This window comes from Larimichthys crocea, chromosome XII (assembly GCF_000972845.2).
Source record: "Larimichthys crocea isolate SSNF chromosome XII, L_crocea_2.0, whole genome shotgun sequence".
Taxonomy (NCBI): domain Eukaryota; kingdom Metazoa; phylum Chordata; class Actinopteri; family Sciaenidae; genus Larimichthys; species Larimichthys crocea.
The window spans coordinates 13761138-13788171 of NC_040022.1; the positions used below are offsets into that span (position 1 = coordinate 13761138).

General features: G+C 40.0%; 1 protein-coding gene across 5 annotated transcripts in view; it reads left to right on the forward strand.

Annotated features, from left to right (window-relative positions):
* Positions 1 to 12203: 12203 nt before the first annotated feature.
* Positions 12204 to 27034, forward strand: part of tnr (tenascin R (restrictin, janusin)) — a 158933-nt gene continuing 144102 nt past the window's right edge. The window contains exons 1-3 of one of the 5 annotated variants that reach the window (XM_027285571.1): positions 12205 to 12490; positions 13302 to 13540; positions 13787 to 14067. The gene's annotated coding sequence lies outside the window, so the exon portion shown is untranslated. Of the gene's footprint in view, positions 12491 to 13301; positions 14068 to 27034 lie in introns of all 5 variants that reach the window. The other 4 variants (XM_027285570.1, XM_027285568.1, XM_019262282.2 and 1 more) reach the window with 4 other exon arrangements.

Consider the following 27034-nt stretch of genomic DNA (forward strand, 5'->3'; position numbering starts at 1 on the left):
ACAGGCGGAAATGCAGCGGTTTGGCTACGCATACTATACAGTAGCCGTAATATTTGAGCGTGTTCATGAATTGAATTAAATTTAAGGTGTTTATATCTAAACTGTCACCATTCACCAAATCAACAACATCTAGTCTGTTCTGTCTTTACTAGTGGTGGGCTGTTATCTGCGTTAACGTGAGACTCTTATCAGGCGATAAAAAAATATCACCATAATCATTTCTCAAAACTGTTCCAGCCTTTGAGGTCGCTTTTTGACTTTTTTTCTCTTTTGTTCATTTATTCTTCGTGCTGTAACCTGTGGAGTCCTAGACTCTCTAGCAATGTGTTTTTAAGAAAGTTTTGAGTTTTCTCGGTTGTTTTAAATGCCGCTTCCACCTGGACAGCTGCCTTGTTTACTCCGGGAACAGCTGATCGCGCAATGCCGGGCCGGCATTGGCGCATTAATCCAGTATCTATGGCCCACACCTATCTTACATAATACTGAAGCGTCCTTCTCTTGTCGGCGCACTCTCTCTCGCCATCTGCATGCAACAACAACTAACCCTTAAAATTTGCAAAAAGAATTGAAGAATAACAACAGCAATAAACCTCCTATTGAATATTTGACACGGTTGGATCGTTGTGAGGACGCCATTTAAAAAGGGGAATCCTGGTGATTAACAGCCCTTTGGAAAGCCCTGTTATGTAGGTATCACCTTTTGTTTGCACTGGATGGGCCTTTTTCCCCCCCACGTGTCACACAAATCAGAGCGGAAATGCAGGACAGACAATCATGGATGTGGGCTAGTGGTGCAAGGAAGCTTTAGTAATTATGTACAGTGAGGACAAGAATAGCCTAGATGTTGTTGATTTAACAGTGACACAGAGCTAAATGTGCGTAAAGCGTAAATGGAAAGAATTACGGGTGAATCAAGTGTGAATAAAGTCAAGTTAGTTGGTTAAATAAAGTTGGCATATAATTTACATATACTACATATATTTAGGAGAAGTCTGAGAGACCTGTGGTTTTAATGCAAACAAAAGTTCTTTACAAAACAAAAACTAAACGGTCGTATGTGCTTAATTTGACGTTTGAAGTTTCTGAAGTGTCCTTGCGTGTTTTTAGTCCATGCTGGAGGAGCCAGACCCCGGTGGTCTCCTCGCGCCAGCTTTCGACAGTCACATAATGTTTAGGAGGTATTTTATTTATTATGTGGTTAACTGTTTACCAAATCAACAACATCTAGGTTATTCTGTCCTCACTGTACATCATTACTGAAGCTCTCTCTTGCGCACTCTCTCTCTCTGTCGCTCCCTCTTAACTGCATGTAGTGAAACCAACAGCTGGACATCAGTATCCATCATCCTGTACAGTATACGGTACTATCAATATGGCCACATGGGTTCAGAGGACTATTCAGAAATCGAATGTGTTTTATACTGCAGGCTTTAGAAAGCATCAAACAGATATAACTCTTAAAAACAGTTACGGGCGGAGTTTTTCTCTTTAATAACAAGTTTATGTTGGCATGATTTGTGGGGCATGACATGGAGTTCGGCTGCAGCGGTGCCTCAGTGTATATCTTATCACAACTGTTTTTTTCCCATCAACCGACCCAGGAACATTGGTGTGTGGGGGGCGATATGAACGGATCATGATGATCCTTGCACCACTAACCACATCCATGATTGTCTCTTTCTCAGCTGATCGGGTCACCCTCCCCCAGCGTATCGGTTCAGATGTGTCTTAGTTGAGACAGTCACGGTGAGAGCGGAACACACTGCCTCCCCGTGGACAATGAGGCATTGCAGCTGGTTTCACACAACTGCTTAGGGGCGTTTCCAGTCGGGCCCTCACTGACTACGTCATTGCGGGGGATTACATACCGCACGGGCCAGCCAAGGACGTTCAAGGACCTGTCAAGGACAGTCACGGCCCCGTCACGTCCGTCACGAAAACATGGGAACTTTTAAGTTGCTACATCTGTATACTGCACAAGACTGGCTGGAACAGCAGCTCATTTTGATCAAAGTCATCGATTATTCAACTCATTTTATCACTGAAGTTGCAAAGGTTTATATAGTCAACCAACATATCCTCCAATGGTCAGAGCCTTCTGACTTTACAGCATTGTAAACACATTTAAAGAAACCCAAGCACAAAAACCTTAAATTCCCTGAGTTAAGCTGAAACACATTATTTATCACATCAATCGGGCTCCAAGGTTACGTACAGGCCTGAGTATTTTTAGCAAAATCCTAAATCGTTACTGTTCATCACAAACACAATCGGTAATTAACTCATACAGTAACAATTCAATGTGTTTTTAACAGCTAACTTGATGAAAACAGAGATCCCCCATTCATGCCTCCTCACAAAGAAAAGCAGCACTTAGAGATGGTGCTGGCTTTTGTGAGTTTTGAACCAGCGCACACAGTTTTCATCTCACTGCAGATGTATGCCGGGGTCAAGATGTGGCCAGCTGATTTGCCCTGGAGAGTCAGGACATTCAATGAACCAAGTAAAGCGAAAACAACACAGCTGTGCTTACAAACTGCAAAACCTTTACAAGTTCACCAATTCCTACTGGACCTCATTCACAATGGGCACACATTGGTGTGTGTGTGGTGTGTGTGTGTGTGTGTGTGTGTGTGTGTGTGGGTGTGGTGTGTGTTGTGTGGATTATAAAATGGAATACGCTCACATGTCACACATTTCACTCTCATTTAGGGTCTTGTTTTCCAGGTAAAATCAAATGTGATCTAACACACTTCCTTTACACTTACCACATACTGAGCCGCAACATTACAAATCTGATGGCAATCCATCTTGTTATTCCAGGCTCGTGAATTCAGGGTTCGGCTCAATCCAGTCCAAAGGATGGTGGTGATGCAAAAATGCATATTCTAGCTAACAGCTGGATCTGTTGATGAACCAAGACACAGCGTGAACAGATCCCGTTTTAAATAAAGAGTGCCTAACTCCATCCATTGAGATCACTTCTCTTTTTGTCAACTGTTCAGATAAACACAACACCTGGATTGTCCTTTATTGTTATTGGATTTGTAGATCCCTTGCCCTGATTTCTAATTTTCTGCTAGTTGTAGTCATACAGACAGATCACTTGCAAAATATTTTGAGCGCAGACTTTCTGATGTGTTGTTACACAGAGACGAGTGATTGGGTTCTGAAGAGATAGATTTACACCTCAGCAACATCGGGCTTTAACGGATCTGAGAGTACCTCGGGAGAGTTTGAGCAATCTGATTCAAATCTGTCTCGGGATGCAGAACGCTTTCGACAATCTCAGACAGTGACGTGTGAATGCAGAGGTCTCACGTGAAAAGCACATTTAAATGTCCCTAAAGCCAAACAACATAACAGAAGCTAACATGGCTAAGGGAATGCTGATGTAAAAATCACAAGTCACGATATAAGCATGACACACACCTCACCAGGGAAAACCTGGTCAAAGAGCCTGACAGGTTCTCGTTCAGTGAATACAAAACAAAAAGAAAACACTGACCTCAGATTAGACTTTTATTTTGTGGACAAACCATTTTCTGTTTTTCATGTCCCATCATAAACAGTCAGTGTCTATAATGCATTACATGAATCATAGCTGTTCATGCAACGTGGATCTTCATCTTTTCATCTTGTTGGACTTGGAATGTATTTGTAGTTAAGATGTGTGTGACAAGTTTATGCCCTGTGTAAATGTGTCCTGGTGTTTGTATTCATTCACGTTTGACATTCACACAGCTGCTAGAAATCTTGGCAGAGGCTGAGGACAGATATAGTGTTGTTGTCAGGAGGCCCAAGACTGAGGACGGATCAGTTCTAAGAGCGACACTTTTTGAGGATATTCCTATCACAACACAAGATCAGTGGAAGCAACACAGAAACTTTGAATTCTCCTGACTTGAAATCTGTTTTTGCTGGTCTGTTGTTGTATTTTGGCGTCCAACATCCAAACTGAACACTGAGATGACTCGGCGGCCAGCAGCGATGGACACACAGCGAGATACTGTGCTGTATTAAAAGTTTCTCTTCACTTCATTAAATCCCTACAGCAGTCTGAAGGCAGAGGACAGATATGTTGATGAATTTGCAGCGCTTCTGATTGAGAAGTGCACACCGGTGTGCAACTGTCCAGTTTTTTCCCATCAGTCTGGTGGCAACAGAACAGCTGTTCTTTACACAGCCTTTAACTTTTATGCTGCACACACCTCAACAACACACAGACTAACATCCAACTATTTGTAACGTGAAATACAGTCAAACTTCGGATTTGTAGAACCGGACTGATGCAATAAGATAACTATTGTTTCTCCACGTCTGGCCTGATGATCTGTTTGTCGTGTGGTTCACATTGTGCCGCCTGCATCATTTTCATCTTGATTGAAAGGGAGGCTGCCCTGCATCTTCGTAGTCAAGATCTGCTAGTAAACAAATACCATGTGTGTCACCAATCAGAATTCAAGATCAACAACAAGAGAGCATTAATCCTGATCTCTGCTGGCTGATTGATCTGGACGTCTCTGATCCAGTATTCAACCAACAGTTCTGAACAAACATTTAGATAATTTTGGATCAATTAGCAACAAGTCAGTGGTACAGAAATAAACTCAACATCTACTCTTACTGGTATGTTTCAAATGGTTGTTAGACTCTCTAATTTTGATGGATCTACTAAAGTAACTGGCCACTGAGTTTAAAGCCTAATGGAGTGGCTGACTGGCTGACAACACCACATCATTGTAGTGTTTAGCACATAAGCCGAGTTGATAGAGAGTGCACTATAACAGATCACATCCTTGATGAACAGTATATCCAAGCAAGCAGCGGTGATTGGACTTAATAGCACACATTTGCATTTTCCCAAACAGAGGGGGAGATGGTCGTCATGAGGCGTGTACACAAACACTGTTTCATATAGGCACAATTACACCGCTTTTGTGAAGGGGTTGCATAACAACGGCAGTAAAGCGGCGAACCCAAATGACTTTTGAAATGAGCTTCCCACAAATGACGCATGACAGCTTGTGTGCTGTAAAAAATCAAACAAACCCTTTATAGATCACACGGCGCTGCTCGACTGGGAAATAAAGAATAAATGGTTCTTTTGTGTGCACGCGTGTTTCCTGATACATATGTGCGCAAAAGAAACAAGGGAGGGGGATTTAATATCAGAGATGCTTTCAAGCTTCCAAGGGGTCAAGCATCACATTTTCTAATCTAGATACTTCCACCTTCCACCTTCAAAATAAAACGTCCTCCTCCTCCTTCGGTGACACTATGCCTGGCTGGTGCCCCCAATTCATACCCTCAAAAGCTCCGATGTCACCTTGAGCGACCGTTTTCTGTCTTTCTAGTCTGTTAGGCTGCTGCTTAAGGTGCGGAGCCAAAACTGCGGAGGTGTGGCGCTGATTTGGCATTCAGAAAGCGAGGTCCGCTGAATCTGAATCTGAATGAATCACTTCCCATTATGTAAATATATGAAAGGAAATACATATTGAGAGATTACCTACAAAATGAGATGCTAAGATGTAGTTTGTGTTGACTGCGACGATGATGATAGTCAAACAAAGATGTTGACGATGTGAATTTAATGATAAAGGTCAGGCCACACACACACAAACACACACACTCATGCATATACAGGATTAGGCTGTGAGGACTCTCCTGTGCTGCCGTGTCCCAGTTATCAGAGCTCCTGGTGGAATAGTCATTCAAATACCAGCACCACCACCACCACTACCACCCATCCTATTCACATTGACCCAGAATTAGTCGGTCATTCTGCATGGCTAGAAAAAGAACAGCCCACCCCCCTCAATCACCTAAAAAAACTCATCTTCTGTAACACTCCTATAAAAAATATAGAAGCTATTTGTCACAATAGGTTTAGGTTGTTGATGCCAGTTCATTTATTTCAAACTTTTAAAGGATGAATGGGAAAAGGTGGAAGTCGAGACAGAAACCAACTGGAAAAGAAAAACCACAAGAATATTAAAACTGGAAGAGGAAGTTGAGGTGAAAAAGAAAAGAAGGAGAGGAGAGGAAGAAAAGGGAAAAGGAGAGGCTGCATATCAAAGAGAGGAAGTGGCTGCAGATTTAAATGGAAAGAGGCGAAACTGAAATGACAGACGATACGTCGTTCTAATCAAAGTCCCCCCGGAACTAAATCTCCCCATTAGCCAGACTGCAAGGTCAATTATACGCACACAGATGTTCTCCTCCTCAGTAAATGTTCACCATATAAAATTATGATACAAGCCAAATTTGTTTTTAATCATTTCTGGGCAGTAAGTTTTCCTTTCCTTACAACGTGTTAGTGTTTATGTTGCATTTATATTGTAGTTCAGCCAGTACAGTGTGCCATAAAGACAGAGTAGAACATTTTCTAACTTCTTGGGAGAGACAAACAAGTGGCAAATTTTCTTGAGATTTTCTAAATTTAGTGGCTAGCTCTTTCACGGAAAGGTGGTAACTTCAATGCTTCGAACTAAAAGGTGACAGGTGATCCAGGAAAAAATGCAAAAGAAAAAATGCAATAATCAAAATCTTGAACTAAGAACAAAACTGGGAACAGAGACAGGAACGTGGATTTGTTAAACAGCAGAATCAACTGTACAATTAAATCCTCCCATAATCAGAGACCATGGGTTACCAGAACCATCCGGGATGCCATGAACTCTTGCACTGCAGCTTCCAAATTAGGTTTGCAGTCTAGCAACATGGACAATTAAGGAAGAGCTTATGCCCTCAGGCCACTAGGATCCTAAATGAGGACCCTGTCTGGGACTATTTATTCCTCATGGCTATTATCATCATTAGTGTATTATGATTATTACTTATTAAGAATTAGTACTGTCACTTATCAAGACTGTATAGTAGGAGCTCACGGAAATACATACTAAAATTTTATTTATGATTACACGTGTCACATAAATATAATTTCATTGAAATTGTACCCTTAAATTCCTGTTCACATTAACTTCATGTGTTTGCATGGTGCAGTGCAGCGGTGACCTCACTTCACATTAATAGAATGTGTATGGTCTTCTGTGTGTGCTCATATCTGCGTATGTGTGAAAACTACTAGATTGAAGAAAGAAAAATAAATAAATAATAAAGTAATTATTATTAGAAAAGGCTCTGGCAGGTAACTAGCCAATTAATCACCATAGCAACGGCAGCAGACAGTGACAGTTCACTCAAGTGAACCTTAGACGAGAGGAAGTCAGTGGACTGTTCAGTGAACTTTTATAGAAACTGTATTTGCGTTGACGTTAAGGAGATAGTCTGTCAGCTATGGCCCTGCCCTGATATCTGCCTTATCTTTACTGCTTTGACTTTATCGTCTTTTTTATTGCTATTATTGCTTATTTCTTTCGTACCTTACCATAGTAATGAGGATCACTCTCCTGTTGAAGACCGCACACACACCCACACCCCTGCATCGCAGCATACAGATGAAAACGACTCAATGTAAGCAACTGTGTGACCTGCAGTAAAATTTTATAAATCCAGCACTCTCTGTGTCATGACTCGCCTCTGCATACTGACGAAAACCACGTGAGACAACGAAATTCATCAGTACATCGTGCATCCTCAAATACTTTTCCCCCCGTACAAGTGAAGTATACAGTTTGAAACATAAATCTAACCACTGTGTTGCTTGTCAAAGCTTTCAAACCATCCCGAGGATTATCACAACGAATAACATTATAACTGCACGTTTATTTTCTTTTAGTGGCTTTAAACTGCAGTTTTTGGCACTTCCGTATAGGCTTCGCTTCACAGCCGCTTGGCCACAAAAGACTCATATTTTTTAGATAAAAGCTCTTAAAACCCACTGAAAGCGACCTCCTCAAACAGGAAACAGACACAGTTTGCAGCTAGTCGCAGAGAATAGTCCATTTCTGAAGCCAAGAAAATCTGTCACTATCCCAACTCTCATTTTCTTTCTCTGGTATCTAAGTTATCTTTTGTGATTCATCAGGATCGAGCTGATAACAGAGGTCTTTCTGTCTGGTCTTTGTGTGGTGAGTAGATAATAGCAAATCTCTAGCTATACACCTGAACACATATTAGTTTAGATTAGCTTATCCCCAGAGATAAAGGCACCTAATGAGAGAATACTAATGAAAATAATATATTTACTGATCCCGGCTGCACTGTGACCCCGCCTCTGGTTCTCCCTACCACCAGCCTGTACATCCACTCACACACACACACATACTTCCACAATTGCATACTATTAAACGCATATACACACACATATGCATGCACACACACTCCTCTAGATATGCCTTTACATGGGTAAATAGATAGGACTAGGCAAGACCTGCAGCAGCCTGTTGCTAGGTTACCTTTTTAGTGATTCTTTCTCATCCTGGGTAACAAACAGCTCCTCTGTTGCCTGGCACACACACACACACACACACACGCACTTAGTATGTGCACACACAAACATTGTCTGTGTCTCTGTGTGGACAGAGAAGAGCACCTGTCTGCTTTATGGGTTTAATCTCAGCGAGAAAGGATGGTGAGTGGACGGAAGAGGGGACACTTACTTGGCCTTTACGTCCTTTCCACTCCCCTCCCTCTCTCATCCCGGCTGCCCTTAGAGACCGCAAATAGATGGATAGATGTGTGGGCAATGTCTGCATCCAGGAATCGTTTTTCTGTAAGGGGCTATCTTGAAGATTGTGGTCAAAGGACTACAGTTTGGGCACAGAAATGTATCATCCCTGTGTAGAAATTGCTGTGAGCTGATTTCTGAGGAGTAAACACATCAGCCAACGTGGAGGACAGTGAAGGATCGGACTTTAAGACTGTGTATTTGTAACACTAATGAGACTAATATCAAAAATACAAGAGTGTATATAGATAATGTAGTTCCCTCTCGTGAACGAAATGACGAAGCCAAGCGGTTCTTTATGTTACAGACTTTAATCACACTATCTGCGTGATTTTTCGCCGTGAGAACTGGTACAAAACATACAAAGGAAAGTACATGAAAATAAATTAGGTACACATAGAAAGACTTAATGGTATGATACATGACTTAGAAGACTTTACGTTAGATTTACTAAATAAAACAAGTAACAAAACAACAAAACATACCTCATTGGCCGCTTTCACTTTCACAGAGGAAATTAGGAAACTTAAGTCGATGAACTTAATGTCTTTTCAACGTCTTAACACTTGTTAGTTATCCGCAGCATCAGCACACGTCTGCCTGCTAGCGTGGTCCAAATTGTTTTGATAATGTGTGGCAACTCAAAAAAGGAACACCCGTCAACTTGAGACGGCAGAACTTTGATTCCTACCCAAATTAACCCTTATGCCCATAGTAAAGAAAGAAAACAAAAATATGAAATGCACTTGACGTTGCTTTTAATATCAAACTATTAATCTTAGAAATGTGTTCATTCATGAACTGTATTTTTAACTCAATATTTATTAAACTATTTATTAACCTATTTATGTATGTATTTATTTATTTATCCTGCCTTCAATGGCAGCTACACAGTGGTCTAACTTTGAAATATATTAATTTAAATTTGCACGTGAATCATATTCTATAATATTTGTCAGCTATATAAAGTTCCTCCTCTAAACATGGCGATGCATATCTGAGCAACCTGAACCTTAAATTGCTAATGATTCATGTGTACTAGGAAAAAATGCAAGACAAGGCCCCACAGAGGTACAACTACATACAATTTCAGTCTGTAAGCCTTTGACACCATAAGAAAAGCGCATAGACATTTATTTTATAAAAAACATAGTCCATGCAATGCAATGTGTGTTCATCTCTGTTATCTTCATGAGCCTGTTGGTGTGAGCATTGCTTTGGTCTTTGCAGCTGTTGCTCCACGTTATGTTGCCTTCTATTTATGCATAGTTGCAAAACATTCAGACATAACCATTCATTGCATGAAGAGGTTTTTGAAATACTCACATACACAAAGGTTTGTGGTCATGATTATTAATTTAAAAAAATAAAAATAAAGAACACATTTGTAATCTGTGTTAGCTTGTTAGTCAAGGGGTTGCTGTAAGATTTCCTTCTTTAATTAAAACAATGCAGCTATGAATGTGAAAAATACTTGGGACTAGTAATAACAACAAGTGAAAACTCTCTTTTGACTTTTCTCACACTTCTGGATGTGTTGTGATTTTGTGTGTTTATCTTTTCCCGAGCATTTCTAATTAACTCACCTTGTCAAACGCCTGCATGAGCCAGGAAGTGATCTCTTCCAAAGTGCGTTCATCAGCCTTGACAGCTCACATCACGTTCTCCTTCTATACCAGGCTAATGGCACCCTATGGATCTCTATCTAGGCCAGTGTCCTCAACCCACACATTATTCTTTCCACACAAACTATCAGTTATTACCTATCCTTGTTTGTTTTGTAAAGCCTGAGGTATTTTTGGTTCATCTCCTGTGGTGTGAATACGCTTTGACTCATGTGTCATTTTGATGCTAAGCACAAGTTCAGGTGCGTGCATGCGTGCACACGTTTCTGACTTAGGAGGAATAAAACCTCAGTATTCCTCTTGGTGTTATTTCTTCATCATAACCTGACAAACACAACAACGAGCAAATCAGCAACATAAAAAAACCCATAATTTTCGTCACAGTTTCCTGCTAATATTTTGCCGCACTGATGCAATGTAGCTCATGGTATTTCCACACAAAGTCGTTTTTTCTTTTGCAGTCCGGCAGCTGATCAGGAGTTGATGAGCTCCTGATAGATTCATCCTCTACACCTCCACTGTTGTGTTAGTAAAGACACTCGGTCCAATACATTAAAAAACACTGCACCACTCCACTGATGAGGAAACACCCTCCTCAGTCAGGGTTTGCACTAAAGGCTAAACTGGTAAAGTAAGTTTAGGTTAGGTTGCATTGAAATCTTTTTATTTCATCGATCAAACAAACAGAATACAAGACATATAGAAGTGTATAAGCATGTGTATCTCTGGAGTTACCCTCTCCTGTTCCACTCACTGACATGTTTGATCCATTAAAGTTTACGGATTATGTCATAGTGATGTCTTCAGAGGTCTAATGTACTGTCTGTGTGACAAACATGCGTGGAAAGATCAAGCAAAGACAGATGCATTATGGCACATGTAGTCTCACAAGACAAAACTAGATCAGTGGAGTAAAAAATTCAGCCTGATGATTGGCTGACACAAACAAACAACTGCATCATGATGATGTCACACAAAATTTAGATCACCAAGACTCCGTAATGAAAACACTAATTAAGATCCAGATGGTGGAGCTAAAAAGTTACTAAGCTAGGCTCAGCTGTATTATTTTATGACTGATTAATCATGAAGTGTGAAATACTGTTGTGTCACTATCTGTTGTGCTGTTTCTCCTGGTTCCTCTGGGTTCTGCAGACCAAAAAAAACAAAACAAACATTTCCATATTCTATTATCTCTCTAAAATTGTGACACACAAAGTTGTCCAAACTGCATGATTGTTGCTATGGCAAATATCAGAAATAATATCGGTCAAATAAGAAAAATGTGAATGAATTAGCAAGTAAATCAGTCATCATTGTTCTACACTTACATTAATTAATGCAACAATAATACTGGCAGCTGGTATTTCTTTTGTGCTGACTAAACTTAAAACCTGATATGAATAGAAAACTAAACACATAATTTTACACTCAATGATAATAACACTCATGAAATGGAAGAGGATTATATGAGCGTAAAATCCTTATTACCTTATCGCAGAAATAGTTTTTATTTACCAATCAAGCATTTGGAGGTTTGGATGGAAAATGCTGACTGGCTAACAGAGACGGGGTTGTCTAAAGTTCTTAGTTGGCACTCCCTGTGTCTACATCTACTATACCTGTAAATGATTTATTCTCACTGAAATATTATCACTCTTACACAACGTTTGTACATCCACCTGCCTCATGCATATAAAACAACCTGCTACATAAACCCCATTTAGTTTTGCATCCTGTGTGTAGATTTGGTTTGACATATGTTTGCAGAGAGTAAAGGCCCAACTTTAAATAATAACAGTACAATTAAAATAACAATACAATATGACTAGTACTATTGTAAGGTGTTCATGTACCACATGATGACAGGATTCACTTCACTTCACTCAAATATTCCTACTTTATCTTTATATATAATCCATTTGATACTGGAGTAATGACCCGGGTGGGACTGCACTGTATCAGTGCATCCATACTGTTGCAGTCCAGCTTCCAGCCACCGGCGGCAGCACCGAGCACAATGCCACTGAGCACACCTGAGCAGCTCAAAGAGAAGAGGGAGCCACTCACCTTCGATGCGACGTCACTGATTGACTTGAACATCACTCACAGGATTGGATGTTGCGTTTTTCTTACTAGATTGCTGACATGTTTACTTTATCTCTGGTGAGTTTCCTCCTTCGTTCCTCTTTAAAAGTAGGACTGTGGGCATGAATCAGGAGCATTAGCTCAGGTATGTCACCATTAACTGTGTTCATGATAGCGCTTTAGGCTACCGGTGTTTCGGTTTAATGAGCGACCCTGTTAACTGGCGACTGTCAGTCAAATGTGTCTAGTTGTCGCACAGCTGCTGAAAACAATAAGATGTACCTGTCATCCTGAATACCTCTATATATGTTTATTTATTTAATGTTTGACGGTACATTGTTTTTGTTTTTGTCATTGTTTGACAGCTAAGTATTCTCTTCTTGTTGCTTTTGCTGTTGTTGTTGTTAATTTTCTTTCAAATGTCTTGTTTGGTCCAACCTTGAATCCAAAACAAAACAAAGATTTTCAAATTACAACCAAGTATGACAAAGAAAAGAACCAGATCTTGATGCATTTTTGTGTAAAAACAAAAACAAACAAAAAAACAAAAAACAAAACAAAAACTAAAATAATTAAACAATTATATAATTAGTTGCAGATTAATCTTCCCATTGGTTGACTAATTGTTTGATCGACTAATTATTGCAGCTACATGTGAAATGTGGTTGAATGATGCATTGATAATAATCACTAATTGTTGTAATTTATCACTCAATTTCCAAGCTTGGTTCAAGCTCATTCGATGCAAGGAATTTTATATCATTGCCAATTTAATATCTCTGTGTTTTTTGCTGTTGGTGGGATTAAACAATCTATTTTTAGACTTCACCTTGAGCATTGGGGAAAATGTAATGAGTTTATATATGATACTGAAAATAATCATTAGATGCAACACGAGTCGGCTGCATTTCTGTATATATTTTAATCATTAGTTTATGTCGCTTTGTTTTTTTTAGCTGATGTTGATGCCAGCTGAAATCCTGAAGCGAGTCCACAACAAAGCGACTCTCTCTCTCTCTCTCTGTTCTCTGTGAGTAAAATTTGATGCTGACTCTATGAGCAGCAAGGAGAGAAGGCAGCCACTAGAGGCTGCACTAGCAAGGACACAGATATATAGATCAATAATGAGAGAGAGAGAGAGAGAGAGAGAGAGGAAAGAAAGAAAGACAGAGGAATTAATGGTAAAAAAAAGATGGTGAGATAACATGCAGATCAGTATGGAAAGAAAGGGGGACAGAGTGGAGAGGCAGCAGGAGTGAGCATTGTACCAGCTGACAACCTGAGAGAGAGGGAGAGGACAGAGAGAGCATCTCAGCTCACTAGACAGAGAGAGAGACAGAGAGGAGGAGAGAGAGAGAGAGAGAGAGAGAGAGAGAGGAGGAGAGAGGGAGAGTGGAGCAGCACTCAACCACGTTGCCCGTCCTCATATTTCCCTCTGCAGCTGTGCGAGGCAGAGTGAGCGGCGGAGAGGAGAGAGAGCACATCTGAGTCTTGTGGAAACAGCAGGACCGCGTAAGACTTGGCTGAGAGATCGATACACTAACGCCAAGCCACACAGGAAGGGTGAACAGCCCGTAGGACGTCCGTGTACTGCCACACAGAGAGAGACAGCAAGAGAGAGAGAGAGAGAGTAGCTAAGAGGACAGAGAGAGTCAAGAGAGCGAGAGGCAAGAAGATCACCCAAGGCCAATTTGAGAGGTTTCAGCTGGTCACTCAGAGCAGGTGAGTTAACTTGTGCCTGTGTGGAACGGGGACGGATGTTGGGCAGGTGCATTCTGCTTGTGAGGAGAGAGTGTGTGTGTGTGTATGTGTGAGTCCTGTATGTCCACTCATGCACAGTTGTATGTTTATTTGCCTTTGTGTGTCAGTCCCGTGTGTCTCCTGTTTTCTTTCCTGTTTTTAGTTTGTGCATCACTTGCAAGACAGCGTGCATTTATAGTCGTAGCCAGGTGATTAACTGGGGAACCTTAGTATCAATCAACCCGTTATCATGCTGAGCAGAGAGGAACACAACAATAGCTGCTTAATGACCCCCTCTTGCTGGTTTGTGTGTGTGTGTGGGGGGGTGCTTTTGTCATCAAAGTGTGTGTGTGTGTGTGTGTGTGTGTGTGTGTTGTAGAAGATTTTTGTTCTTTTGTAGCAGGTGAAACATGTCTGAATTACAGCCACTTGGGCAATCTAACAGAGTCATTATAAAAGCTTGCCTTGGGAAAATTAATTGGAGTAGTTGATGCCACAACATGGCAATATGTCACAACTGTCAGGGAAGAGTATTGTCTAAAGCGTCCAGTATATCCTTTAGATAGGAGGCAACTTATTGTGTGAGTTCAAGGATTTTCTTCTTCTTTTTCATGTTGCTGAGTTTGGATGAACATTTGGGGAGTGGACTCCTCTTAAAAGTCAACCATTTTAAGAGGAGTCCAGTCTTCCCTAGTGTCTTTTTGTGCACGTAATTTGATAAAGATATCTTGAATTTTCTAACTAAAGTATGATGATACTGTGGTCCTTTCAAACTTGTTTAGTCGACTGTAAACATAGCCCTAATAGTTTTTAAAGTTGTGCCCATCTAATGGATCGACATGCATGGAAAATTGTTCATCCAATTAGCTGCCTTTCCTGCACAGATAATTGAGTGTGTTTTGGCTGTAGTGACTTATTATTAACCTAACTACGGTGACATTTAGAAAGTCTTGCTCTATGTATGTGCACCGATCTGTGCATGTATTCTCATGCTGTACCTGGTTTAGGAAATACCATGCCATGCTCAATATCTGCCATCATCCATCTGTATCTGTCACCGACTCTCTTTCAGTCTCAGCTCTTCTCCCTTTCCCATAAAAACCATCCCCCCCCGCTTGCTCTTTCCCTCCACGTCATCCCGTGAAGGTTATTGCCATATATCGAGTTGGTTTAATTTGTCAAAGTCAGCCAGACATATTGTCCACGGTCGCAGCAGAGGAACAGGTTGGGGGATTCATTGTTAGGTATTGACACCATATTGGAAGCTGACAGAGTGACAGAAAAACGCAGAAGTAGTGAAACCAAGAAAGACAAGCAGAGAGAAATCCACCAATTCAGTTTCTGAGCTGAGCAGTTAAATCCTGAGACAGTTTTTTTTCCTGACTGTGTGTGTGTGTGTGTGTGTGTGTGTAGGCTGTGAGTGGGGAGTCTTGAGGTTATCGGTCTCTGGATTCATCATATCTCGCTCAGAGCTTGGCTTTCCCTCTCTCCCATGCGGGTCCTGTGTCATTAAGCTGAGACACTGAATCTGAGGGATCACTTACTCTTTCCGTCTCTCTTTCTCTTCTTGGATACTCTTTACCTCTCACTAGCTCTTCATTTTTTCATTACTCAGTCCCTTTTCTCTCTTTCTCACACACATTACATATGCAGAAATAAATGCATGAGACAAGTGTAACTGCATTTGTTGAATGTGGAGTGAGAGCGTGCAGATATCATATGATTGAAGTTGAAATTAAATACAGATTACTATACTGTGGCTCTAATATTACGTTTTCCCCCATCTGTAATGGTGAAAAGAAAGATCTGTCCTGATGAAAATTTAATCTCAATTTGGAAGATTTCCCTAGGACGTAGCTAATGTTTACAGCAGATTTATGGAAATGCAATAGGTCACTATTGCATTACTATATACCTTACTGACTAGAACAAATGCAACATTATTCAGATATTTACTCCCATTGTTCATGGTTTCCTCTTTTCGTTTATTGCGAGTCAGTTTGGATAAGAGCCTGTGTTTAGTGGTCAAATTACAAATGCAAATTGTTGCTATAAATTGCTTAAGGAGCAGGTGGTGTTTGTTGAAATTTCTAGCACATCCCCACTGTGTCAGGATTATCTTCACTGTTTTTCCTCTCCTCTGTTTCAAAATCATTCACATTTATTTGAGTGCCAATGGGCAGCTGAACGAGATTGCAATCGCCTATGTGGTAATTAATAATTTACATAATAGTTCATTCTGGGGGAATTTTATTTTTCTCTGTGCCAGTGTTAATTGTGTTACCTAAGCTACCATCATTACTTATCGTTAGTGAGACAGTTAAATGTGGACATATCCAGCTCTCATTAGCGACTACATCATCCATCAGAGATAGTGAACAGATTTAAACGCAGTCGCAGAAAAGAAACTGCAGTCAACGGACGGAAATCTTTTACTGTTTCTTCTTCAGGTTGTGATTGCCAATTAGATGAGAGTTGTTATGGTTCAGTACAGCCATGTGGAATTAGTGCTGTTATATTCATGTGAAAACTATTCTTAAATTCTCAAATTGTTTAGTGCTTCCATTATTGAATTCTGCTTGTACATACATTTAGTACAGTATTTATGAAGATAAGTGAACTGAGCATTTTACTGTCCTTGCACCCATAGTCCGTCTTTTCAAGATGTACCTCAACGGCCTCCTGCTCTATCATCTGAGTCTGTGTCATGAATCCTGAGTAGACTGCTTGATTTATGTTTCCATGGTGGAGAAGCCAGACATGGGCATTTGTCTGAACAAATTGTGTGAGCTTTCTTTTTTATTCTTCTTTCTTTCTTTTTTTGTATTTCTGCAGTGCCCTCCTTCTCTTTCCACTCTCCCCATGGGACTATTCTGGAGCTAAATGATCATCACAGTATTTGTTAGGGATGCTAAGATTGTGAAATTCTGGGCCGACACCGGTGTTTAAAATAACAACTTGGCCGATGGCTGATGCCGATGTTTTTTCTTTGTTGCGTGTATTGCAAACGTACGGAGCCCCTAAAGGGACATGGTGAAAGAAAAAAAAATGGAAGTGTTTCTGGTGCGCACCAGAAAGTTTCTCGTGCGCACCAGAAACTTTCTCGTGCTCACCAGAAACTTTCTTGTGCGCACCAGAAACTTTCTCGTGCTCACCAGAAACTTTCCCGTGCGCACTTGAAACTTTCTGGTGCGCACTAGAAACACTTCCGTTTTTTTTTCTTTCACCATGTCCCTTTAGGGGCTCCGTACAAACGTGCATAACGTGGCTCTTTTTCGAAGCATCCCAGAAGCGACTCTATGCTTGGCTACGCGCTGAATACGCGCCTGTTCTATTTTTGACGCTTGACGCGAGCAGCACGCGTCAATCTACACAGAGCACCTTGAGCGGGCGGAAGCCAGACACAGAAAAAGCATAGAGAATTTATTTATTTATTTTCAAAATAAAATGCCCCGTGCCTGTCATAAAAACAGACAAAAGCGAAACTAATTAACTACGTAGCATATTTATACATGTAGAAGCATATTTAGAAGAACATACACTGGGAGAATGGTGCATCCCTAGTGTTTGTCAAGCTTTCTTGGAATATTATTGCCATGTTTGCCTCAGCGTTTCTATCAAACACCGATAGTACAACTTTGTAAGTGAAATACACTTAAATATACTTGATGTATACTTGATGAACACCTCAGTCACCTCAAGAACAGTTGACTGCTAATTGCCTCTTGGAAGCAGGGAGTCCCTTCTCAAAGCTCAAGTGAAAAACTTTATCGTAGGCAAAGCTGAAGCTGACCTGTAAGGAAACTAATATGCTCTTGGCACAATCTTGTTTGCTGACCCTACTGTGGTTGTTCTGCATCTGTTTAAATGGCTAATCAAAATAAAAGTGCTAATTAGGCAGGAGCATTATACTGTGTTAACTGTGCTCTCGGAAAACGGGGGTAGTTACCACAATGACGATAAAGTGCTGGTGTTGTTACTTGGAATGTCCTGAGCAATTTTTTTTTTTTTATCCTGATCAAGTTTGTGCCGATAAACATTCTGAGCGCGTTACAGTACTTTATCCAAATTCTGAAGGTCCTGATTCAAAACTATAAGTTTGATACAGTTAAATTCTTAATATGAAATGAATTCACTTTAAACTCGACTCCTGACAGTACAGTATGTGATCAGCTAGAGAAAAGTCTTATCACTCCATTGAATTTGTTTGGACTACAAACTCACTCAGTCCGCTTGTGGTTTCACACCATTGTTACAAAGTGATTATTTTTACCTCACAAACTATCTTAGGCAGAGTACAGACACAGGCCTGCAGAGTTCACACATTCCTGACAACAGCCAAGTTTTGTTTTGGCCTGCAATCATGTTATTCACAGATATAACATTAATTAACAACAACTTATACGAACTGTTTGTCATTTGAACTGGTGAAAGCGATTCTTTGTGAAAAGGAGAGGAAAGATAAGTGCTTCCTAATAGTTGTTGGCTTGCAGATTTGTGTATTTTACCAACCCCAGTGTTTTTTGACATTTTGATCGGTTTTATTCAAGCTGATATAGATTTATTAATTTATGTCTTGCTTGTATCAGCTCGGGACATCCGTAGTTGCTGCCATCATTTTGTCTCACCATGGTTTAAAAACTGATGCAGTCTTTTGGTCCCTATAGTATTTTCATGTTCATATACAGTAACTTTCAGGACTTAACACCCAGGAACAAGAATGCCAACGAACAATGGTGTCTGAAGATGTTTGCATGATGATGATAAGACACTCTGAGTTTAGAAAAATTAAAGAATTAAAGTTTCACAGTTCCATCTTACAGCACCGACACACTAGTCTTTTTGTTGGGATTTTGTGAGACATCCCAGGTGTAAGACTGGTTATCATCCACTATGATACACTCCCAAATTTCACTAAAAGGCTGTGCAACATTTTGACACTTGTCAATTGTCAATATCTACACGTAGACTACATGCAGTAGACCTCTCTGTCCAGTTGGTGGCGAATACGCATATTAATTAGCGTCTAGCAGTTTTGTCTTTTAAGTCACGCGCATGACGTTTCTTGTTTTGCTGGTTTTAGCCATTGTATTAGTAAACTATATTACTACATATCCTAACTACAGTGAAACGCCATGACAGCTGAGTGCACGAAGTTTCTTTAGAAAGGCCAATAAATGTGATGTGGTTGTTAAACAAGGTGAAAAAAGAGGGATTGATGCGGTAAAGGATGAAGGACAAACAAGTAATCCTGACAGCATTTGTCATCCAGCGGCAGATAATGTTACGGGGCAGCTGTGTCTAATAGAAATTCCATTTATATGCAACTAATTTGCAAGAAATATATTTTGAGGGATTACGTTTGTCAGCACAGTATAATTTCGAAAACAATTTAGTAATATAAAAACGCAATTTTCGAGAGGACAGGGTTACACAGCCGGAAGCAAGGAGGTTAAAATCATTCATTTGTTTCACACGGTGTCGACATTAAAAGTGACTGCGCGGTCAGCGTGTCTTTTCTCTGCACGCACTAATAAATGCATAAAATGTAAGTTCTGTGTATTGAATGTTATGGTGATCGAGTTGTTGTTAAAATTAAATGCTATATGCCTTGTATATCATTAAAACAAATTAAATAATAGATTATGACAACCCTGTTTGTAAAAATAACAGAAAATGAGAAAATCTAACTAAATCTAGTACGGTAACTAAAACTAAATGTTAGTTTGTCAAAAGGTATTTGTATTCTGCGCTAACTAAAGTTGTGCCTTTTACCATCAGTGAACATCACAGCTTTTCACTGTTGATCTCCCGACCACAAAGCACTTTATTAACAAAAGATGGATGAATGTGACAATTATTCTGATCTTATCAAGACACTTGCCTGTCTGACTGCCTTGGGTCTCAACACAGTGCAGTGTGTGAGCGCCTCTCTCCTCTCTAATAAAACATAATAGATGAAGAAATGCAGTCGCACTCTGACAGAAGGGCTGATAGAACAGTAAGTTTGCAGTATTTGCTGATTGGGAATGTCTGATCCGGCGAGATGTTGTAAATTTCACATACGCAGCCCCCCAATGGCGTAGAGTGACAGTGCTGAGAGGGGGGAAAAACAAGAATCGATGGCACGATGTCCAAGAAAGCAGGTCTCTGCTATATTCTGGACCACTGACGAAGGACATTTGTATTTTCAAACCGTTTTGATCTGATTTAACCACTCAATTGATCAAGCTGTAGAGAAGTGGTCGGAAGTTCTCAAAAAAGGTGTCTACTGTATATCACAAATGATTTATAGAAGCAGGACAGGAGCTTGGATTGGTTTTTAACCTTCTCTGGGGCTTTGTTTTATTGCGTGTTAAACAGCGAGTGGAGAGAGAGAGAAAATGACAAAACTCATAGGATCATAAAACGTGGGGAGAAATGTGAAATGCCCACTTGAAATAATGTGTGCAGGACCGGAGAGCCATTTGAGTCATTCGAGCCAAGTGGAGATCTTTTTCTTCTCTTTCCCATTCAGTACATCTAAGGTATATTTGCCACATGGGATGACATACTTAAAGTGTTCTAAGTCTTTGATATCATCGTATCATAGAGCACTATAGAGAAATATTCACCTTGGTCTTTATTTCAATCTGTCGAATCGCAGGAATCTAAATTGGTTCTTTTGCCACTGTGCTTCAAACAGAATCCAGAGTTCACAGTTCAACCAAGTATCCCCGTTTCCAGGATCCATGGCATGTGGTGTTGCATTAAGAAATAGCTTCTGCGACCAGCATGGTATATCTTTTTCAGAAGTGCCCGCCTTATGAATCTTGTGGGGCTATGTTTAAGAGGTTTTATTTTTGGCCCACATCGTACAGTCCTCCCCAGCGTTTAGAGAAGCTGGGCAGACCATGTTAATGATCCTCATTAGCCAAGGAGCTTGAATTCAAACTGGAATTCTTCCACTTCAACTGCTACTTAACATTTGGTGTTCTTCTCCCTTCCCTGTCTGTCTTTCACACACTCCATCTCTTTGCTCACATCTCCCTCCTTCCGCAACCCCCACAACATTATTTTCCCCCTTTTTCATCTCCCTTTTTCTTTTTCTCTCTCTCCTCCGGTTCCCACTGGAGTATCTATACTGGGGAATACTCTGTAAAGGTCCTCCTTTCATCCCCTTCTTTTTCAAGATATTTACTGCACACTTGGTACTGGTGTGTACCCTTGTGTTTGAATGGGTGCACGTTTGTGTTACACATTGCCGTGTGTCATATCCTGCAAGGAAAGGAAGTGTTCCAGATGACCTCTGATAGTAGTTGCTTTTTTCCCCCTACTGTGAAGTAAAAATCTTAAAGTTCAGGTGTGAGCCCCCTCCAGGCTGCCTGTGAAGGATGTTCAGATATACAAACATGTCGACTCAAGAGACACCTTTAGCTGAAGGGTAAATATGCTCTGGCTCTGTTTATACAACAACTGTGCACCAGTTAGAGGCATCGTTGTTTGATACCTGGCTGACTGGGGATTATCTGAAGCTGCACAGTCCGGGGCTGCTACACTGCATCATTTTGCTATTTAACTAAATGTTCAGTCTTTACGTAACCTTTATTTAGGAAGGGAAGTCACACTGCACACAGAGCAAGAGAAGGAAAAAAAACAAAATGTGCCCTGAATACATGAATTATCCTCAAGTACAGGTCCGCTATGTTCTGCTAAAATGTGTCTAATTTGCATTTTTGGAGAAGTATTTAATTGCAAAGTCTCATTGATGGAGGAAAAGGTTATGAATTTCAATTCTGCAGAAGGTTTTTTGTGTTGTAATGGATGTTGCCTGTGTAGCCTGTAAAGCTCTTTAGACTTGACATTTGTGCTTTTTGGAACAAATGTAGTTAACACTTTCACTGAGGATACTCAGTGAAAAAACGCTAAAGTAGTATCGACAAATAATATATTATAAAACAGAAGAAAGAAGATAAATTCCTCTTATTTAGCTTCCAAAGCTTTCCTCTACTCTCTCCTCCTTCTCTTGTTTCCTCTTAGTGAAAGACAAATGGCAGACAAGGGTGAAATAATAGTTTATTACTTCAGTAATCTGCATAAAAGTTCTGATATAAACATGAAAAAATTAAATAATATACTTTTAATTGAGAAGGCTCACACGGCATACTGTCTGCTCTCCTAATTAACCTATCAAACTGACAACCCAAAAACAGACGATCTGTACTAATGAACTGTCAGCTCAGTTTTTACATGTTTAAGTTGAGCAGACAGAAGTATAAAAAAATACCTCTCAAAGGTTAATTTGGAACCTGGTATTTGCTTTTCTACCGAGTTGGGTTGAAGCAAACTTACCCCAACACACCCTCGGGTGAACAAAGACGTCTTTTTAGATGTTTCAAGCACATCATCCAAATCCAGCCTGGAGAAAGAAGAGAAGAAAAAGTGTGCAAAGCCCTGTGGCTAAAGCTTTGACTCAAGTGTCAAAGTTATTTGAGACAAGTCCAAAGTCCTGTCATGCAAAGTCAAGTCTGCATAAGCAAATTGTGAATCAGCTGCAGGACATTTGGGACTCTGAATGCTCATTATTAAAATATATTGAAGATTTTCTTTTCAAAGATGTGTTACTAGATGAGCACAAAAGTTAATTATTGAACTTGGAAAACGTTGTTTGATAAAAAAATAACTCACTAGCTTATTAAAAAGCCAGGGAAGGGATCTTGAGTCAAGACCTTCTTGTCACATTATGTTTCTGTATTTCTTTTTTGGGAGTTGAGACTTGAATATCTGTGTTTTAAAATCTTAAGTCAAGTCTCGCAGCAGTCTAGTCTAGGGTTGCAAAGGGGCGGAACATTTCCGGTAAATTTCTAAAAAGTTTTTATGGGAATTAATTGGAAATTGGGGGTACTTTAGTAATTGCGGGTAAGCTAGCATCATGATAAGTTCGAGTCCAAGTGTTAAGTATATACAGCAGCTCTTCTTGTGGCTGAGTTCAATTTACCAGGTAAATAATGTTACACCTGACCACAGCTCTGTGTGTTTGTTGAGATTGTCGTTGATGCTGTTTGCTGATTCTGACACCTCGAAGTGAACTTTTAGCCTCGTCTTCGAATGGTGACATCTGTGCGTCGGCTGAATGAAATGGCGGTTTGAGGAAATTAGACAGCGAATTATATTATAATTAAATCATTGGATGCGATGAATAGCATGTGCAAGCTGACAGATTTTTGACAGACTGTGCAGACGGCATTGCAGCTTCTCTGCGCAAGGAGCATCATGCCATGCACAGGCTGTACAATGAATATTTAAAACTACAGTACACAGGCAGCTTCATCAAATAAATCCATTCTGTAGATTTTCATGATCTCAGCTGGTATGCTGTGCTGTTCCACCTTTTTACTCCCATAAGTATCACAGTGCGTGTCAGCCTGTTTCCACCCCTGTTGACAGCACAACCGCACTGCACCTCTGTCTTCCGGTTTCATTTTGATCATAAAGAAGAGAAAACTCTCTGTAGCTCGCTCTTGCTCCAGGATACGGACTAATTTGACGTTTAAAAAAAAAAAGCCAAAACCAAAACCAATCAAAACGGCACCTTCACACACCAGTTAATTGCACATGTGATTAAGAACTAAGACAGCAATTTGTCTCCGTGAACCTTCCATCTGTCTGCCATTTACCAGAATGGTGTCATTAACTTAATTTGTCCGTAGCTCATAGAAAAAGCCATTTTCATTCCTAGCACACACTGAGCAATTATAACTGCTCCAGTTGTCCCATTTGCATAGTCCCATAGAATATGTATTCTGATAGATTAGATTTCCACTTAATATGCAAAACAGGGCAGTTACGAGTTGGTTTGCAAAAGATATACCTAATAATTAGTTCAGCCAAACAACAGCGATTTTTGCGTAACACCATAGAGCATGGATACAATAAAATAATGAACCTGATACATGTAAATTTCACCTTTTCCAAAAGGTTGTCCTCTGTTCACATGCCTACGTCTGTCATTACATTATGGACTACCCCAAGGGGATCTGCACTGTTAGCTTCAGAAATGACCTTAAAAATCAACCAACTTGAAGCAAGCAAAAGGACCTTAAAGTCATGCCTATTACAGGCCACGTGAGGTAAAGTGCAGGAATGGTTGGAGGTTGGCTTTGAAGCCAAGTGCTGGGTTCAGGTACGATGGAGAATGTAAGTGCTAACGTAGGTGGTGATGCATTTTGTTGTCCATCAAACTCATTTCATTGTTTACTTTAAAGTCATATTATTTTGATTTTCAATAGAAACTAATGGCCTGGCTTTCTAGTACAGTAGTATAGGGTCAGTTTGTTTTGCACTTCACAGGCTGGCCAGTGTGCTTCCACATAAAATTTTTGTATTGTTTAGGGTCACACAACTCAAAAAAAAGTAAATTTTGAATCCTTTCTCAGATAATTGCTTTGCTGAGAATTTAAATAGTTCGAAAAATGTCAGTTTTGTTGGTGTGTTAGGAGCTCTGTCTGTCCTCTGTGAGGTATGTGAGAGTATATATGAGAGTTTCATTAGAATTTTAGATAATAAAAGAAGATTGACCGCTGCCTCTGAATCTACAGCTTTGAATGCTGCAGTGGAGACTTCCACAACTACCGAGCTGTATTTTTGGATCATATTCTGCAATGCTGAACCTACAATTCTATGACATTAATCAATGCAGCATCTATGTCCGTGCACAAAAACATACTCTCTATTCTGTTTGTTGTTTTGTTGCAGCCCAAACCTAGATGATATTACACATATTCTACAGACTTTTCATTGATCTCTCCCAATCAATATCTATCTCTTTGGAGAGTGATGAGACATTTTTCAACCTACTTTCATAGGACAGAGCTACCATCTGAAATCCAATAAGGTGCCTTGGGGGCTGTGGAATAGTTGATACATGATTTGAATGCAGTATTATGTCCTTTGCACACTGTTTAACTATGATTTGTCACCAGATTTGTGAAACTGAAGCTGCAGACATGAATCATGTCATTGTGTAGATGCCTCTGTTGCATCAGCGCTTACAGTCTATAAATACATTGTTGTATTATTTAAATGTAAATATTATTTTAATGAAGAGATTTTGAATTAGGGGTTATGAAACCCATGTGCGCCACAATGACGATTAGTTTGTTATACTCTCTACATGAATCTTTAATTGTGTACATTTGTCAAACACTCAAAGAGGCTGTTCTTGTTGAATGCCAACACAAATATTCATTGTTTTAACTTCATTAGAGTTGTAAGTTGCTCTAATTTCATTACTAACTAGGCGGTTTCATGTTTAAAGGAATAGTTCGACATCTTTGGCTTTCTTGCTGAGTTAAATGAGAAGAGGGATACCACTCTCCTGCATGGATAAACTGTTTGTATGTCTAAATTCTAAAATCACACAAAAAAGTAAAAAACATAATTCTCTGCATTACAAATATGCAGGCGAACTAAAGATACTTTGATAACTCTTTGAGCTCAGTTTAAAGAAAGTTTGTCTTGGATTGATGTGTCTCTTCGGGTTGGGCTGGGTGTTCTTTTTTTCTTTCCTGTCTGAAAAAAAAATAGAAATAAAACCATCATTGAAAATGGAGCCAAGATTTTCAACGCTCCCCACTGGAGTAAGTTGAGTGTTTTGGAAGCTGTATGAAATATGTCATGAAGAGACTTCTGTTGCTTGGTGAAGTCGTTTTTTTTCTTGTTCAGCTTCACATTGAGAAGCTGTATTTCAGTGTCACAGATGACTGCATGTAACCTGAATTAATAAACATAGTGTAGGTGAGTGCAGACACAGTGTAGACAAAGCAATTGAAATTCTAAATACTAAAACATGGAACAACATCTGAGATTCACAACCTCAGCTGGCTGCACAATCTTTACAACTATGGAGAAAACAAAGCATGCATGAAGTATTAATGCAGTAATCTCAACAGTTTATCTTGATGCTAATGCACTGACTTATTAGAACACAGTTAAGCAAGATAGACACGTTAATTAAACTGTTTTTGAGACTAATCCAGCCATTATGCATCATTAATCAGCACTCTGCTGTCTAGGTCACAGGGATTTGTGGCATTTGTACTGGAGCAATGTTTTTTCGCAAAAACAATTAATATGTGCAGCAGGAGTCAAATACCTGTAGGTAAACAGCAGAGCAAAGAGCCACCACAATGCAGAGAGGCAGTTTTTCTACACCTCTGTAACAATTAAATTGTTGTACTCTTAATTATTGTGGTGGTATTCGAACACTAACCGTCGGAAACAGAACGGCTTCCTGACAGCTACTGGGTCACAAGGCAGTAAGTACTGCTGTGCCGTTGATTAAATTCACCCAATAATTAAGCAGACATCATTGATTCCCTGCAGAGAAATGGAGAGAGTGTGCGTGAGAGAGACTCTGTGTCCCTGTGCTTCCTGTAGCCCCTGCAGCGTTGGGCCAGTCAGATATGCGTAATTTGGGAAATGAGCAGAAGTCAATTCCACTTAAACAGACAGTGGTGGTTGGACACATCGATGTTCCATGCATTGTTGACTCCCTTCATTTTCTTCCTCCCTGATTTCCTCTGTGTAATTGACAAAGCGATCGAAGGGAATGAGAATGTGTGTCCTAGATTATGATTGTCTGTGTGAGTGTAATGTGCTGTGTAAGAGTTTAAAACTAAAACAATCATGTACTACTTGAATGTGTATGTGTGCCCCCCGCCATGCTACCATCTCCTTTTGAAATGAATCAGCTGCTGCAGAAGTAGAGTTTTACTTTACGGTATCAGGGTATCGTAAGAGTCAATTACCACAAATCGAATAAGAATAAACTTAGGGGGTAGTTAATACATGTAGTGATGAAATTAGTTTTTATGAGTTTAGTAATGCAAATATATGCTTGTGTGGGTGCCTGTCTGTTTCTGCCAGTGTTGTTTTCCTCACATCTGTGTGGGCAGGTGGAGTACACGCT